The sequence below is a fragment of the Phyllobates terribilis genome, unplaced genomic scaffold, assembly GCF_046119375.1.
Source record: "Phyllobates terribilis strain yellow unplaced genomic scaffold, ASM4611937v1 Scaffold_181__1_contigs__length_3860067, whole genome shotgun sequence".
Classification (NCBI taxonomy): domain Eukaryota; kingdom Metazoa; phylum Chordata; class Amphibia; order Anura; family Dendrobatidae; genus Phyllobates; species Phyllobates terribilis.
This window is the reverse complement of record NW_027362941.1, coordinates 3,209,195-3,227,522: the sequence shown is the minus strand read 5'-3', so window position 1 is coordinate 3,227,522 and position 18,328 is coordinate 3,209,195. Positions and strand designations below refer to the sequence as shown.

At 46.1% G+C, this 18,328-nt stretch overlaps 1 protein-coding gene across 7 annotated transcripts in view; it reads left to right on the top strand.

Moving 5' to 3' along the window:
- Nucleotides 1-18,328, top strand: part of EYA3 (EYA transcriptional coactivator and phosphatase 3) — a 373,281-nt gene that overhangs the window by 131,839 nt on the left and 223,114 nt on the right. The window lies entirely within an intron of this gene.

Sequence of the window (18,328 nt, the reverse complement as noted above, 5' to 3'; positions counted from 1 at the left end):
TTTGCATGTTAATGACCAGGCCTCATTTTTTAAATTTGACCACTGTCACTTTATGAGGTAATATCTCTGGAACGCTTCAACAGATCCCGCTAATTCTGAGATTGTTTTTTATTGTACTTCATGCTAGTGGTAAAAGTTTTTCGATATCACTTGCGTCTATTTGTTAAAAAATTGGAAATTTGGCAACAATTTAGAAAATTTCACAATTTTCAAAATTTGAATTCTTATGCCCTGAAATCAGAGAGATATGTCACACAAAATAGTTAATTGATAACATTTCCCACATGTCTACTTTACATCAGCACAATCTTTGAAACATAATTTTTTTTTTGTTAGAAAGTTATAAGGGTTAAAAGTTGCCCAGCGATTTCTCATTTTTCAAACAAAATTTTCAAAACCATTTTTTTAGGGACCACATCACATTTGAAGTGACTTTGAGGGGCCTTTATGACAGAAAATACCCAAAAGTGGCACCATTCTAAAAACTTCACCACTCAAGGTGCTCAAAACTACATTCAAGAAGTTTATTAACCCTTCAGGTGCTTCACAGGAACTGAAGCAATGTGGAAGGAAAAAACTAACATTTTTTTTTTCTCAAAATTTAACTTTAGACCCATTTTTTTTTCCCACGGGTATCAGGAGAAAATGGACCCCTAAATTTGTCTTGCTTTTTCTCCTGAGTACGCCGATGCACCATATGTGGGGGAATACCATTGTTTAGGCGCACGGCAGGACTCAGAAGGGAAAGACCACTGTTTGACTTTTTGAACGCAAAATTGTCTGGAATCGAGAGCAGACCACGTGTTGCATTTGGAGTGCCCCTGATGTGCCTAAATGGGGAAACATACCACAAGTGGTGTTGTGCAATTTCTCCTGAGTACGCCAATACACAATGTGTGGTCGAAAACGACTTTTGAGGCACAGTGCAAAACTCAGAAGGGAAAAAGCGCCATATTGGAGTTCAAATTTAGCTGGAATGGTTTCAGGGTGCCATGTCACATTGTCAGAACCCCTGAGGTGCCAAAACAGCAGAATCCCCATAACTGACCCCATTTTACAAACCACAGCTCTCAATGAATTCATCTAAGGGTGCAGTGATCATATTGACACCACAGATGTGTCACAGAATTTTATACTATTTTGCAGTGAAGAAAAAATAATTAAATTTTTACCACAAATATTTTTACTTTTTTAAAACTTGTTTACTTAGTCCTTCTATCCTTCTATGGGACTTGCACTTGTTTCCCTTTGATCACAGGTATAATGTATTGCAAAGCACTAGCATTGCTGTACATTATACCTACAGTGAAAGCTCCTGAGACCATGCTATAAGCATGGTCTCAGCTGCTTTCCGTAGCTTGATGACCCGGGGGACGTCATGATTACCCCGGGTCACCATGGCAATGATCGGGCCCCGCGATATAATCGCGGATGCTCCGAACTGAAGGCTGAGGGAGCTCCCGTCCCTCTGCCTGCCTCCTGAACTCTGCGATCATGTCATGTTCAAGTTCCCTAGTGTTACTGTAAAGAGAGAGTGAAAAGTGTAATAAAATATTCAAAAACGAGAACAATTTGTCCAAGCCCTTCCTTCACCCCAATCACATTTTTACATAAAAAAATTGAAGTAAAAAAATACACAATTGCTATCGCAGTGTCCATAACGTCCAATTTTATGAAATACGGTATCCCAATTGTACATATTAAACATCACTAAAAGATGTATGGACCCCAAAATGGTACCTATGAAAATTGCTTAAAAACAATCTCTCACACAGTTCCATTGATGAAGAAAAATAAAAATAAATTGTTTTTTAAAATATGCCAACATAAAAACATTTTTTTTAAATTTAAAAACAATAGAAATTTGGCATCTCAAACTGTACTGACCACTGAAATAGATCACATATCATGTTTTTATAGAACAGCGATTGCTTTGAAAGCAATAGCCTAAAGAAGAATGCTTAAAAGTTGTGTATTTTGTTTTTCAATTCCACCCACAAAGTTTTTACAAGTATTTAAATACATTACATGGTAAATACAGTATAAATGTGGTACCTGTCTTGACACACAGGTTGGTTAAAGTTAACATATGTATTAAATTAACGGGAACCTGTTACCAGGTTTGGCTGAAATGAGGCAAGACTACCACCTTTCAGGCATGATATACAGCATTCTATAATCCTGTCTATCTGCCACCAACCCGACCTGAAAGATGAAAAAGCGCTACTATTATACTCACCTGAGGGGTGCGGTCCGGTCCGAGGGGTGTCTCCTTGCGATGTCGTCCTCCTTCTTGCGTCGTGTGGATGACTCGCTCCTATGTTATCCACACAGTTTCTTATGCATCGCGCCCCTGCGCAGGCATACTCCTCTGCCATGTTGAGCGCAGAGCAAAGTACTGCGGTGCACAGTCGCCGGGGCTCATTGACCTTTCCCAGCGCCTAAAAGCAGAGCTCAGTACTGCAGTGCTCAACAGGGCAGGGAAGTACGTCGGAGCGCGATAATGCAGAGACTGTGGATGATGTAGGGCCTAGTCACCCACATGAAGCAAGAAGGACAGCGGCTATCGTCGGAAGATGGGAGGCGCCGGACCAAGACGAGCGACGCCCATCGGACCAGACTGCCCCCCAGGTGAGTATAATAAAAGCTCTTTTTCTCTTCCAGGTCGGTTGGGGACAGATATACAGTATTTTATGATGCTGTATATCAGGCCTGAAAGGTGGTGGCCTTACCTCATATAAGCCAAACCTGGTGACAGGTTCGCTTTAACCAAACATATTAAACAAAATTGTGGAATTGCGCTGTTTGGTTTTTTTTTTGTTAATTTTTTCCTGTCATCCACATAGTTCTGAAATACATTACATGGTACATTAAGTGGTGCAATTAAAAATACAACTTTACCCACAAAAAACAAAGCCCTTATTTTTCAATAGGAAAAAGACTTAGAGGTTTTCCCACGAACCAAAAGTTCATTTTTAATTTTTTTTTTGAACAATCATTTTTATTCATGAGTACAAAGATTTTACATCAAAGCTTTACATGAATACTCAAAGATATAAAATCTCCCCTACCCTTCTCCCCTCCCAAAATGCTGCAATTTATGTAATGTTTAACGTCTTCCATACCTGAAATAAAACTCTTATCTAACCAAGCAACTCTGTTAGTTTTTATTTTTTTCCACCCTGTTGTCCATGTTACATGATTTCAAGTGTCCCGGAACCACCTAACTAGACCTTCAAGATCCCCAAAGTGCCTTGAATGTCGTTTAATAAGTACCTCTCGGAATGAGCAAATGGCTGAACCACTCCCACGATTTCTTCTTGTGAGCATTTCCTTTCTAGGAATTGTCTCCACTTTTCAAAGAATTTCACGGTCAGTTTGGTCTTATGCCTTTCTGACTCCAATTTTTCTAAAAGCATCAGCTGTTTTAGGTTGGACACCACTTCCTTCACGGAGGGAGCCTTCTCCGATATCCAATTTCGTAGAATGCTTTTTTTTGCCAAGATCATGATACTGTGTATTAGGGTGTGTCTGCGTCCCCGTTGACTTATATCCTCCCCTTCAAACCCTTCTCTGTAATGAAAAATCCAGAAGTATGGATTTAATGGCCAATTTCCCCCCCCCAGATCCTCTTAACCAGACTCCTAATACTCTTCCAAAAAATTTGAATTGTTTTACATCTCCATAACCCGTAAAACATGTCAGTATTATCTTCTTGACATTTCGGGCAGGGCCTCCGTCGGATTCCACCCTCCCCCTGAATCGGGACATTGAACCCATAAATGGCCCTATGAATAATCCTAAATTGGGTATCTCTCCATGCCTCATTAATCACGTTTTTTTTCATTGTTGCCTATCCTTGTAGGATCTTATCAGCTATGTCCGGGTCATTTATCTGTTTCGCCCAGCCCTTGAAAATTGTTTGCTCGCCTGTCGGGGATAGTGTTTCTCTCAACACGCCGTAGATTCTTGATACATTCAGAGCATACAGATCACCCTCTAGTAATTTATTTATAACATTTTTACATAACTCCCTCTCAATCGAACACAAATCTTTCATAATCCAGCCTTTAAGCTGTGAGTATTGTATACTTTGAAAGGGACTGAGATTAAATCGTTCCACCATTTCCTTCTCAGTCATCCATTTCTTTTCTGTCACATGCATGATATCTTTCATCCTTTCTCACCCCTTTTTCCTTCCATTCCTTAAAGAGTTTATTTTCCTTTCCCAGCTTAAAATTCGGATATGCCCAAGGTTCCAAGTATTTAGACACTTTCCACCAAAGCCCCATCTTTTTCTGTACCGCTTTCCAAGTTAACAGCGTGTCGCGACATATTATGGCGTTTCTAATTTTCGGGCCAATACATGACATAGGGGAATGTAGCAGTGAGGCCAGGGCCCAAGGACTACAAAATTCGCCCTCTAGTTTAATATCCGAATGTCTCTCCGATCCCCTAAGCTAATCTATTACGTGTCTGGTGAGGCAAGCTAAATTGTATGCTCTGACATTAGGAGTGTTTAGCCCTCCCCGCTCAGGAGCTTGCATTAGAGTGTTCAAACTAATCCTAACTTTTTTTCCCTTCCACAAGAAAGATGAGAATGCTTTATGTAATCAACGAATATCTTTGCATTTAAGCAGTAAAGGAATTGTCTGTAAGGGGTATAGCAACCTTGGAAAGCACATCATTTTAATTAAGTGATTTCTTGCTAACAAGGGTAGTGGCAGACCCCTCCAGCCCTGCAATTGCTTCTCCATTTTGGATATTGGAGGCGAATAGTTTAGGTTGTATACTGTATCTGCGGAGCGGCCCAGATGAACCCCTAGATATTTAATAGATGCTTTCGCTATTGGGATCCCACACATGTCGGCTCGCCTCTCCTTTTTCCCTTCATCATTAAGTAGTAGAATTTTGCATTTCTTTTTATTAATTTTAAAACCTGCAAAATCTCCAAATTTCTCTATCAAAGATGGCGTATTCCCTAGATCTTTTCTTGGATCTTTCATGAATAAGATAATATCGTCGGCAAACAGTGCCGACTTTATCTCCCTACCCCCTATCGGTATACCTTCAAAACTGTCCCCACCATTTAGAACTCTCAATAGCGGTTCTATAGCCAGGTTGAATAGTAGAGGTGATAGCGGGCATCCCTGACGCGTTCCTTTCTTCAGAGGGAAGATGGCCAATAGAAACCCAGGTGTATATATTCTCGCCTGGGGGTTGGAGTAGAGACCCTGAATGAAGGTGCGCATTGCACCTCTCAAACCTATTCCATCCAGTACCTGTTCCAGCCATGGCCACTGTATGTTGTCAAATGCTTTTTCAGCATCTAGTGTGACCATGGCTGGAAGACCCCCTATCTGTCCCCCTCTCACCACATCCATAATCAACATGGCCTTTCTAATATTCGTTACAGCGGACCGTCGCTTCACGAAGCAGACTTGGTGGGGCGTAATTATTCTAGGCAAAACCACTGCTAACCGATCAGCCATGATCTTTGACAGCATTTTTAGGTCTTGGTTAATAAGCGATATCGGTCGGTAATTGGAGGGGTCACCTAAGTCTTTGGCATTTTTTGGCAGTAATTTGATGTAGGCCAAATTGGCATACTGAGATAACTCCTCTCCTCCCACTATTGCATTAAACCTAGCCGTCAGCACCGGCGATACTTGTTCTCCTAGGGCCTTATAAAATTCTCCTACAAACGCGTCAGGTCCCGGGGCCTTGCCATTTCTCAATCCCCCAATCACCATCTTAACCTCTTCCACCGAGATCTCTGCATTCAAAAGCTCTAGTTCCTGTTCAGTAAAACTTTGCATCTGAGTCTTCTTTAACCATCCCCCTCCCCCTCCCCCTTTCTCTTGTTTTGTATCATATAGGTTTCTATAGTAATCGCCCAGAATCTTTCTTATCTCCGCAGGATCTGAGGTGGTGCCTCCTGTTCTTTTATTCAGGCTAGGGATTAATGTCAGGGGTCTATGTCCCCTTGCCAGATTAGCTAGCAATTTCCCTGCCTTGCCACCGAACCTATTTAGATCTACCTCTTGTTGTGCTCGTGTCATTTGTTCTTTTCTCTCCGCCCAAAGCTCAAATTCTTTTTTTTGCTGATATCTATCTCTTTTGTCAGGGTGGAGTGGTCCGCCAAAAATGCTGTGTATGCTTCCCTCAAAAGTCCGCTGGTCTTAGTATATTGCTCAGTTGTTCTTCTTTTGAACGTGGATGCATATCCCACTAGGCACCCTCTCAAAACTGCTTTAGCTGTTTCCCAGTATAGTTGGACATTTAATTCATGTTCTCTGTTAGTTTCTGCAAACTCCACCAACCATTCCTTCAGTATCCTGTGAAAATTCTCCTCTCTAAGTAAAAACGTCGGAAACCGACACAAGATGTCTGTCCCTCTTTGACATCTATCCTGTATCTTAACGCTGATTGGACTGTGGTCAGATATCACAAGGTCTTCAATCACACTTTCATATGCTCTAGGAATCAGGGGGTCACTCAACCAGATTTGGTCAATACGCGACCAACTATCATGTGGGTAAATTCCCGCTCACTTGGATGTTGTAACCTCCATACGTCTTTTAGACCCGAACCCTCCCATGGCTTGTCCTTATGTCCGTCATTCTCCCCTATCATTAAAGTCTTTCCTGGTTTTTGTTTCCGGTCTTCCCTGTGGTTAGGAACCCCATTAAAGTCCCCTCCAACTATTATGTCTGTTTCATTATCTTTAGCAATGTTTGTTTCTAATTGTCTAAAAAATTCCTCGTTTTGTGTTAAGTGCATATACGTTATGTATGCTCAGAGTACCCGATGGCCCTGTTATCACTAAATGTTGCCACATACCCTTCCCTCCGAGTCATCTTCTTGTAGAATAAGAGAATGATTAAAGTGTTTGCTCATAAGTATCAATGTGCCAGCTTTCCTCCCTTGTGCTGGAGATCCATATATCGGACCCACCCATGTTTTCTGCATCCTGAAAGTCTTCTCTCCCCAAGTGTGATTCCTGCAGTAAGGCTATGTCCGTTTTTAGTTTCTTCAAGTGTCTCAGGACCATTGCTCTCTTTCCCGGGGACTTGAATCCTTTAACGTTCCATGATTAGTGTTGAGCGATACCTTCCGATATCGGGAAATATCGGATCGGATTGGATCGGACCGATACCGAAAAAGTATCGGATATCGCCGATTCCGATACCGGAAACCAATGCAAGTCAATGGGACATAAATATCGGAATTAAAATAAACCCTTTCTTTCCTTGTAGGTTATTTCTACATGAAGGAAAACAACTAAGAATAATGTAGAATGTATTGGGGGAGGTGGGGGAGACAATAAAGGCATAGAGGTTTAGCCCAGTCAAATGGAATAGCAGGAATTACTATTTTTTTATTATGTTCTGAGTTACGGAAATATTAACTATGTTAAGTATTTTTATATTTTGTCAGATATTTATGTTTCACTACTTCCATGCTCTTCACCTTCTTTTTTACTTCTCCCACACTTTCTCCTTCATCATCCTCAGCATCTTTTTCATCCACTTCTTCTTCACCTTCTTCTTCTTCACCTTCTTCGTATTATTCTTTTTTTTACATTCTTCATATTCTACTTCTTCATCTTCTTCATATTCTTCTTCTTCATCATATTCTTATTTGTGACAGGCATTCCTGTAGTTGTTATCTATAAAAGGTTGGACATTACACCTTTCGTTCTGCCCGTCACAAAAGATTTACAACAGGATTTGTCCGCGTTCAGTTTGGCCTGCAGCAGCAGGTCTTTTCCAGGGGCACCACGAGGAGGAACGGACTCACCCCCATACACTGCTTAGTCATCTTCTGCTTATAATTTAGATATTATCTTTTGCTCTGATTTTTAGTCTTATGCTTAATGTTCTTCCGCTTTTTGTTCTGCAGCTTCTTGTATTTCTGCTTCTTGGTTTTCTGTCTCTTGTTTTTCTGTATCTTGGTGCTTGTCTTCTCTTCTTTGTCTTCTTGGTCAACTTCTTCAGGGTCATCTTCTTGGTCTTCTTCGGGGTGGTCTTCAGGGTCGTCGTCTTCGGGGGTCCTCGTCTTCGGGGTCCTCGTCTTCTTCGGGTTGGTCTTCTGGGTCCTCGTCTTCGGGGTCCTCGTCTTCTTCGGGGTGGTCTTCAGGGTCCTCGTCTTCTTCGGGGTGGTCTTCAGGGTCCTCGTCTTCTTCGGGGTGGTCTTCAGGGTCCTCGTCTTCAGGGTCATTGTCTTCGGGGTCCTCGTCTTCTTAGGGTTGGTCTTCAGGGTCCTCGTCTTCAGGGTCCTCGTCAGGGAGATCCAGAGTGATTACCAAGAACCATTTCAAAAAGCTTGAACTTGGAAATGTAGCAGAAGGTACAAGAAAGCTGAGGAACTACCGAGGACCAGCTGACGGTACTGGAACCCGGATGGATAGCAGAAGGTACAAGAGCCAATGGAACTACCGAGGACCAGCTGATGTTACTGGAACTCGGTTACTAAGCAGGAGGTACCTGTGCCAGAAAGCACTACCAAGGACCAGCAGACGTTGGTGGAACTTGGATACCGAGAAGGAGGCACCTAATCCAAAGGCACTGCCGAGAACCAGCTGACGGTACTGGAACCCGGATGGGTAGCAGAAGGTACAAGAGCCAATGGAACTACCGAGGACCAGCTGATGTTACTGGAACTCGGTTACTAAGCAGGAGGTACCTGTGCCAGAAAGCACTACCAAGGACCAGCAGACGTTGGTGGAACTTGGATACCGAGAAGGAGGCACCTAATCCAAAGGCACTGCCGAGAACCAGCTGACGGTACTGGAACCCGGATGGGTAGCAGAAGGTACCCATGTAAAAAAAAAGTTCAAGGCCGCGAGCCGGCCGCAGTTACCAAAACCCACAGTCCTACAGAGGGTGCTTGTCCTATTGGCACTATGGAACCAGCCTTCATTGCCAGATCCCGCAGCCCACATAGGAGTCACCTAAACTGCAGGCACCATAGAGTCGGCTAACCCGACCGCAACACGACAGGACAACGCATTGGAGGCAAAGTGACGTTGACACTACCCGGAAACAGCTGGCGTGCTGGAACCAGGCTGGGCAGGAGGGAGTACCCGTGCCAAAGACACTGCCGAGGACCAGCTGACGGTACTGGAACCCGGATGGGTAGCAGAAGATACAAGAGCAAATGGTACTACCGAGGACCAGCTGACGGTACTGGAACCCGTATGGGTAGCAGAAGGTACAAGAGCCAATGGAACTACCGAGGACCAGCTGATGTTACTGGAACTCGGTTACTAAGCAGGAGGTACCTGTGCCAGAAAGCACTACCAAGGACCAGCAGACGTTGGTGGAACTTGGATACCGAGAAGGAGGCACCTAATCCAAAGGCACTGCCGAGAACCAGCTGACGGTACTGGAACCCGGATGGGTAGCAGAAGGTACCCATGTAAAAAAAAAGTTCAAGGCCGCGAGCCGGCCGCAGTTACCAAAACCCACAGTCCTACAGAGGGTGCTTGTCCTATTGGCACTATGGAACCAGCCTTCATTGCCAGATCCCGCAGCCCACATAGGAGTCACCTAAACTGCAGGCACCATAGAGTCGGCTAACCCGACCGCAACACGACAGGACAACGCATTGGAGGCAAAGTGACGTTGACACTACCCGGAAACAGCTGGCGTGCTGGAACCAGGCTGGGCAGGAGGGAGTACCCGTGCCAAAGACACTGCCGAGAACCAGCTGACGGTACTGGAACCCGGATGGGTAGCAGAAGATACAAGAGCCAATGGAACTGCCGAGAACCAGCTGGCGGTGCTGGAGCCCAGGGTAAATACTAAAAACAGAAGAGCCAGAGGTGTATTTGGAGGAGGTTTTAAATCCGTACTACAGTGGATGTGGACAAAGCAGGAGAATTTGCCGGACACACAGCTGGGGATCAGCTGACGTTACTGAATCCCAATAACACTGGAGCAAGCGTTGACTGTGCAGACGGCACTTCTGAGCAGCAACTAGCGGTATTGGAGCCCAGGGTAAATACTAAAAACGGAGGAGCCAGAGGTGTAATTGGAGCAAGTTTTAAATAAGTAGCACAGTGAATATGGACAGAGCAGGAGAAATTGCCGTGAACACAGCAGGGGAACAGCTGACGTTACCGAACCCCAATAACACCGCAGCAAGTGTTGACTGTGCAGACGGCACTTCCGAGCGCCAACTGGCGGTGCTGGAGCCCAGGGATAAGAATGAAAACAGAGGAGCCAGAGGTGTAATTCGAGCAACTTTAAAATGTGTAGTACAGTGGATGTGGACAAAGCAGGAGAAATTGCCGTCCGCACAGCAGGAGAACAGCTGACGTTACTGAACCCCAATAACACGGCAGCAAGTGTTGACTGTGCAGACAGCACTTCCGAGCGCCAACTGGCGGTGTTGGAGCCCAGGGTAAATACTAAAAACGGAGGAGCCAGAGGTGTAATTGGAGCAAGTTTTAAATAAGTAGCACAGTGAATATGGACAGAGCAGGAGAAATTGCCGTGAACACAGCAGGGGAACAGCTGACGTTACCGAACCCCAATAACACCGCAGCAAGTGTTGACTGTGCAGACGGCACTTCCGAGCGCCAACTGGCGGTGCTGGAGCCCAGGGATAAGAATGAAAACAGAGGAGCCAGAGGTGTAATTGGAGCAACTTTAAAATCTGTAGTAGTGAGAATGTGGACAGAGCAGGAGAAATTGCCGTCCGCACAGCAGGGGAACAGCTGACGTTACTGAACCCCAATAACATGGTAGCAAGTGTTGACTGTGCAGACAGCACTTCCGAGCGCCAACTGGCGGTGCTGGAGCCCAGGGATAAGAATGAAAACAGAGGAGCCAGAGGTGTAATTCGAGCAACTTTAAAATCTGTAGTAGTGAGAATGTGGACAGAGCAGGAGAAATTGCCGTCCGCACAGCAGGGGAACAGCTGACGTTACTGAACCCCAATAACACGGCAGCAAGTGTTGACTGTGCAGACAGCACTTCCGAGCGCCAACTGGCGGTGTTGGAGCCCAGGGTAAATACTAAAAACGGAGGAGCCAGAGGTGTAATTGGAGCAAGTTTTAAATAAGTAGCACAGTGAATATGGACAGAGCAGGAGAAATTGCCGTGAACACAGCAGGGGAACAGCTGACGTTACTGAACCCCAATAACATGGTAGCAAGTGTTGACTGTGCAGACGGCACTTCCGAGCGCCAACTGGCGGTGCTGGAGCCCAGGGATAAGAATGAAAACAGAGGAGCCAGAGGTGTAATTCGAGCAACTTTAAAATGTGTAGTACAGTGGATTTGGACAAAGCAGGAGAAATTGCCGTCCGCACAGCAGGAGAACAGCTGACGTTACTGAACCCCAATAACACGGCAGCAAGTGTTGACTGTGCAGACGGCACTTCCGTGCGCCAACTGGCGGTGTTGGAGCTCAGGGATAATACTGAAAACAGAGGAGCCAGAGGTGTAATTGGAGCAACTTTAAAATCTGTAGTAGTGAGAATGTGGACAGAGCAGGAGAAATTGCCGTCCGCACAGCAGGGGAACAGCTGACGTTACTGAACCCCAATAACATGGTAGCAAGTGTTGACTGTGCAGACAGCACTTCCGAGCGCCAACTGGCGGTGCTGGAGCCCAGGGATAAGAATGAAAACAGAGGAGCCAGAGGAGTAATTGGAGCAACTTTAAAATGTGTAGTACAGTGGATGTGGACAAATCAGGAGAAATTGCCGTCCGCACAGCAGGAGAACAGCTGACGTTACTGAACCCCAATAACACGGCAGCAAGTGTTGACTGTGCAGACGGCACTTCCGAGCGCCAACTGGCGGTGTTGGAGCTCAGGGATTACAGTTCAGGTGGTAGAAACATGAACAGAACAGGAGACCTGGATACTGTTGCCAACCAATTATTTATTCTGGAAGAGGACTGGCAAATTCATGAGAGATCCAGGCCTTGTTCATTTTGAGAAAAGTAAGCCGGTCAACGTTATCGGAGGATAGTCGCATGCGACGGTCTGTTAGTACACCACCTGCGGCACTAAAGACGCGTTCCGATAATACACTAGCAGCAGGGCAAGCTAGCACCTCCAGTGCATACTGACTAAGCTCTGGCCATGTATCCAGCTTACAGACCCAAAACTTGAAGGGAGAAGAGCCGTCTGGGAGTACACTAAGAGGGCAAGACATGTAGTCTGTCACCATCTGACGGAAACGTTGCCTCCTGCTGACTGGAGCTGTCTGTGATGGTGTAGACATTTGTGGCAGCGGGGACACAAAACTTTGCCACATTTCGGCCATACTGGTCTTGCCTTGTGCTGAGGCGCTGCTTCTGCTCCCTCTTTGTGCAGAGCTTCCTCCACTGCCTCGACGCACTGAGCTGCTTTGTAAAGCACTAGCAGCACTGCTCTCGGTTGGAATGGAGAACATGATGGAATGCACCAGTGCGTCTTGGTACTCCCGCATTTTACGCTCCCGGTTCAATGGTGTTATGAGGCTTTGTAAGTTGTCCCGGTAGCGAGGATCTAGGAGGGTGGACACCCAATAATCAGCCGTGTTGAGAATGTGGGCGATGCGGCGGTCGTTTCTGAGGCACTGCAGCATGAAATCAACCATGTGCTGCAGACTGCCAACTGGCCAAGAAACGCTGTCCCCTGCTTGAGGCGTGATCTCTGCCTGCTCTGCATCACCCCACCCTCGCTCTAGATACTGACTACTAGAGCATTGTGTACCTCCCTCCTCTGGACAGATGTCTTCCTCATCCATTGACTCCTCCTCATCCTCCTCACAAAGTGTCCCCTGCCTAGGCCTTTGTGAGGAACCACGTTGCGCAGACTGTAGAGAAGCAGATGGCATTTGTGACTCCTCATCCTCCACCTCTTCCAAAACCTCGTCCCTTAGTGCTTGCAGTGTTTTTTCAAGCAGGCAGATAAGGGGGATAGTCATGCTGACTAGTGCATCATCTGCACTCGCCATCCGCGTGGAATAATCGAAGGCACGCAAAACGTGGCAAATGTCCTTCATAGAGGCCCACTCAGTGGTGGTGAAGTGTGAACGGCGCGCACTGCGACTTGTTTGCGCCTGCTGCAGCTGGTACTCCATTACTGCTGCCTGCTGCTCACACAACCTCTCCAACATATGTAACGTTGAATTCCACCTGGTGGGTAGGTCACATATGATGCGATGTTCCGGAAGACATAATCGGCGCTGCAGAGCTGCAATGCGTGATCTTGCATTGCTGGAACGCCGCAAGTGAGCGCACTCTATGCTGACCTTGTGAAGCAGTGCATCAAGATCCGGATAGTCCCTCAAAAAACTCTGCACGACCAAGTTGAGCACATGTGCCAGACATGGGATGTGAGTGAGGTTGCCTAGGCCCAGAGCTGCCACCAGATTTCGGCCATTGTCACACACTACCATGCCTGGCTGGAGATTCGCTGGCACAAACCACACGTCACTCTGCTGCTTGATGGCATTCCAGAGCTCCTGCGCTGTGTGGCTTCGATTCCCCAAAGAAATTAATTTTAATACGGCCTGTTGACGTTTGGCCACGGCTGTGCTCATATCGGTCATCATAACAGGTAACCGTTCACGGGTCGATGTGGAGGTAGACCGTGACGGCTCCTGCAGCGCTGATTCAGAGGAACTGGAGTATGAGGAGGAGTCAATGTGTACAGACTGGATTCCTGCAATCCTTGGAGTTGGCAGAACACGTACAGCGCCACTCTCAAGATCTGTACCCGGCTCCACAACATTTACCCAATGGGCAGTGAGGGAAAGGTATCGTCCCTGTCCATGCTTACTGGTCCACGCATCAGTGGTCAGGTGGACCTTGCTACTGACGGCGTTTTGTAGCGCATGTTTAATTTTTCCCTCCACATGATGTTGCAGGGCAGGGACGGCTTGCCTGCTGAAATAAAAGCGGCTGGGCACGTTGTATTGTGGGACTGCCAATGCCATAAAGTTACGGAATGTGTCAGTCTCCACCAGCCTGAATGATAGCATTTCAAGGGCCAGTAGTTTAGCAATGCCAGCATTCAGAGCCTGTGCTCGGGGGTGGTTTGCCGAGTATGGGCGCCTTTTCTCTCATGCCTGTGCTAACGATGGCTGTAGACTGGCCTGGGAGTGTGAGGATGACTGGGAAAGTGGTGCTGTGGGTGGAATTACACTGTGTCTCTGTACAACAGTGCCAGAGATTCTTCCATGGCGATCCTGTGAGGAAGCCGAACCAGCTGTGTGTGAGCTGGAGGAAGAGGCTACAACACGAGCTGAAGAGGTGGTAGGTGGCGCTGTAGGTTGGCCTAGGTCTTCAGTGTGTTTGTGTAACTCCACCACGTGCTTGGTCCGCACATGTTTCCACATATTTGTGGTATTGAGGTTGCTGACACTTTTCCCTCTTTTCACCTTCTGATTACACAGCTTGCATTTGACAAAGCAAATGTCATCTGCAACTGTGTCAAAAAAGGACCAGGCACTGCAAGTCTTGGGAGCGCCCGCTTTGGATTTTGGAAGAGCCATGCTCCTAATGGGTGCCGAAGTGGAGGCTACAGGCAACCAAGTCTGCCCCCTCCCTCTCCCTCCTTTTTGGGCCGTTCGGGGAATCTCTTCCTCAGAGCTGCTCCCACCACCTTCCTGTCCCTCACGCCATGATGGGTCAAGGACCTCATCATCTACACCACCCTCTTCAAACAACTGCTTCTCCTGGGTAGTCTCGACAGCACAGTACGCACCAGAAAGTGGCACCTGAGTCTCATCATCAGATGCGTACTGAGGTGTGCTGCTGACCATAGGCACTGGCCCACCCGCCTCTTCAGATTCAGAGAGACAAAACGGTTGCGCATCACTGCATACTACCTCTTCTTCAAATTCTCGAATTCTGCTTGGCTGGCCCCCTCTTTCCAAGCCAAGAGATTCAGAGAACAGAAGTAGAGATGGCTCCTGTCCAGGGCTCTCTGACTGCCTGGGCAATTTGGCAGGTGGTGAAGAGACAGATGGGTGCTCTTCAGTGCTCAGGACCTGAGAGGATCTGGAACTAATTGAAGTCGATGCGTTAGCTGCCATCCATCCGACAACGGCTTCAATTTGGTCCTCGCGCAGCAGTGGGGTACGGCTAGCTCCTACAAAGCTGCGCATAAAGGACTGTTCCCTGGTAAAACTGGGGGATGCTGAGTCACTGGTGCCCGCAGCAGGCACAGAATCCCCACGTCCTCTCCCTGCAGGCACAGAATCCTCACGTCCTCTCCCTGCAGAAACTCCACGCCCACGCCCACGCCCACGACCACATGCCTTACTCCCTGCCTTCTTCATCTTGGTAGACTGATAAAGATAGGCAGAAAAGTACTAAGGGCTTAGTGTGCTTATTCCTGAACAGCTGCTAACAGGTATAAGAAACACTAATTTTATAAAGTGTGGACTAGACTTTAATATGAGCTAATGTGGCCTACACAACTGTAAAGTGGAGTGTTTGGTGAACTTTATTTAGGTTTTTTTTGTCACAAAAAGACACTGGATGTGCCTAAAGATGTAATAACGATAGTATCACAAACTTTTTGTAGCTATTACAATGTAGGAAGGTAACCTACAATGCAATAGATGAGGCTGCAAAAAATAGGCTAATACTAATCTGGCTGGGGCTGCAGGGCCCAATGCTGCAGAAAGGCTCCTCTATCTACTCCTATATAGTGTGTTTGGAATCAATTTAGCTGAATATGGATGGAACCACCACACTAATAGGAGATATCAGGAAAAATTATGAATTGGCAATAAAGGACAATGTATGAGGCAGTGACACACACTGAGTGCACTACAACCAGACGGGGTTGAAGCACACACTACAGGGTGAGCTGCACTCACACACCAGACCTTGCAGACAGCGGTGAACAGTACAGATGCAGAGCACTGTGCACTAGTGCTGCAAGACGGAAAAAAAATTCTCTATCTACTCCTATATAGTGTGTTTGGAACCAATTTAGCTGAATACAGATGGAACCACCACACTAATAGGAGATATCAGGAAAAATTATGAATTGGCAATAAAGGACAATGTATGAGGCAGTGACACACACTGAGTGCACTACAACCAGACGGGGTTGAAGCACACACTACAGGGTGAGCTGCACTCACACACCAGACCTTGCAGACAGCGGTGAACAGTACAGATGCAGAGCACTGTGCACTAGTGCTGCAAGACGGAAAAAAATTTCTCTATCTACTCCTATATAGTGTGTTTGGAACCAATTTAGCTGAATACAGATGGAACCACCACACTAATAGGAGATATCAGGAAAAATTATGAATTGGCAATAAAGGACAATGTATGAGGCAGTGACACACACTGAGTGCACTACAACCAGACGAGGTTGAAGCACACACTACAGGGTGAGCTGCACTCACACACACAGACCTTGCAGATAGCGGTGAACAGCACAGGGAACTGTGCACTAGCACTGCAAGGCACAGTGATTTAGAAAGTAGCTTGGGTAAAGCAGTATAGAGCAAATAGGTAGCTAAAACTGTCCCTCAGAACAACAGCGTCCTATCCCTAACTGAATTCACAGCAGAGTGAGCTCAAAATGGCGGCGGTGGCTTTTATAGTGCATCATGACATCATTTCAGCAGCCAATCACAGCCATGCCATTAGTTAAGATGCCTACATGCCTAACAGGATGTGCCCACACTTCTTAGGATCCTCATTGGCTGAATAAAATGAAAATGTCTCATTGCATTATGGGAACTTCCGATTCCGGTATACGATATTGCAATAGTATCGGAATTAAGTATCGGAATTCCGATACCGCGAATATCGGCCGATACCCGATATTTCAGTATCGGAATGCTCAACACTATCCATGATACGATCTTAACCATAGTCTAGTGGTATGTTGTTCTTATCCTGAAATTTCTGCAAGAGTTTTACAAACCTAATGTCTGATCTTTGGTTGGTTATAGAGCTGCAATTTATCCCTCCCTCCCCCAAATATAGCAACAACTTCCCCATAAACATAGCTGTAATATTTTACATTTCTTTTTGTGACTTACATCATTCTGGCCACACTACTTGCATCCCTTAACCCCTTCATTCTTATTCTTGTGTCTTTCCCCAAGCTCTACCCTTTTCAGCTCCCTCCTCTTCCTCCCCCTCCCAATCTCTTAAATTTTTAATTTCAGAAAGAAAAGTAGCGGGATATAGAAGTTGAAAAGGTATCTTTTTATGGTATAGGGCCGTGCACACCTTGCTAAATGCCTTTCTCTTCTTCGTCACCTCTGCCGAGTAGTCTCCAAAGACCAAAATCTTGTGTCCATTGATTTGTAGTGTGCGGTGCCTTTCTGAATGCTCTTAGAATCTCTTCCTTGTGCTTATAATCCAGGTATTTGGCAATGGCCTGTCTGGGTCTTGGATGTGATACTTGTCTCGTATCAGAGTTGATATTGCCTCTTATTTCCTCTTGATCTCTCAGGGGGCCCACACGGTATGCTCTCTCTACTCGAAAGTTATGTTTGATACCTAGTGCCTGAGGTAGCTCGACCTCAAAAATGTTGTCTAGCTGCCGTTACTGATTCTGGGAGGCCCACTATTCTTTAATTGCTCCTCCTGGAGCGGTTTTCCAGGTCATCCAACTTGGTTCTGAGCATGTCTGTTAGGTTAGTCCGGGCCCTTATTTGATTTGACATGGACGTTATTACATCCTCTGAGTCTGCTATTCGCTGTTCAGCCTCTTGCATCCTATTGTCCTGCATCTCAAATCTTGCCTCCATCTTAGACAGGGAGGCTTGTATTGTTGAGGTTATGACCTGTTTAATGTCCTGTGATGTACGTGATGCCACTTCGCTGGCCATTTTGTCATGGTCTATTATGCACTCATGGGGTTTGTTCCCAATGTTGGCCTTGTGGCTAGTGCCTCTGCGTTTCCCTTTGGGCTCAGAGATGGTCATTCTATGCTCTGTACCTCCTTCAGCCCTGACTGATAAGGCTGAATTGGTAGTGCTCTGGCTGTGTTCTCCCTGCCAGGCATTCTCTGCATGAGGAGTTTGCTCCTCCCCCCACTGTGCACTAAAGGCCACATTGTTATCTCCCTCATAGTCTTCCATGGTGCCCTCTGTAAGGCTATGTGCCCACAATGCAGAAATGAAGCAGAAAATTTCTGCAGCATTTCTGCATCTCCCTGGCAGAAAAAACGCATGCAGATTGTGCATGCATTTTTCCTGCAGAATACATGCGGATGCACATGCGTACCCACATGTGTTAACGCATGTGTTTCCGCATGCGGACTGATAAGCACTTTACAGGCGATAGCATCACTTGGAAAGTGCTTGACAACTAGGTCACACTGTATAAATCCATGCA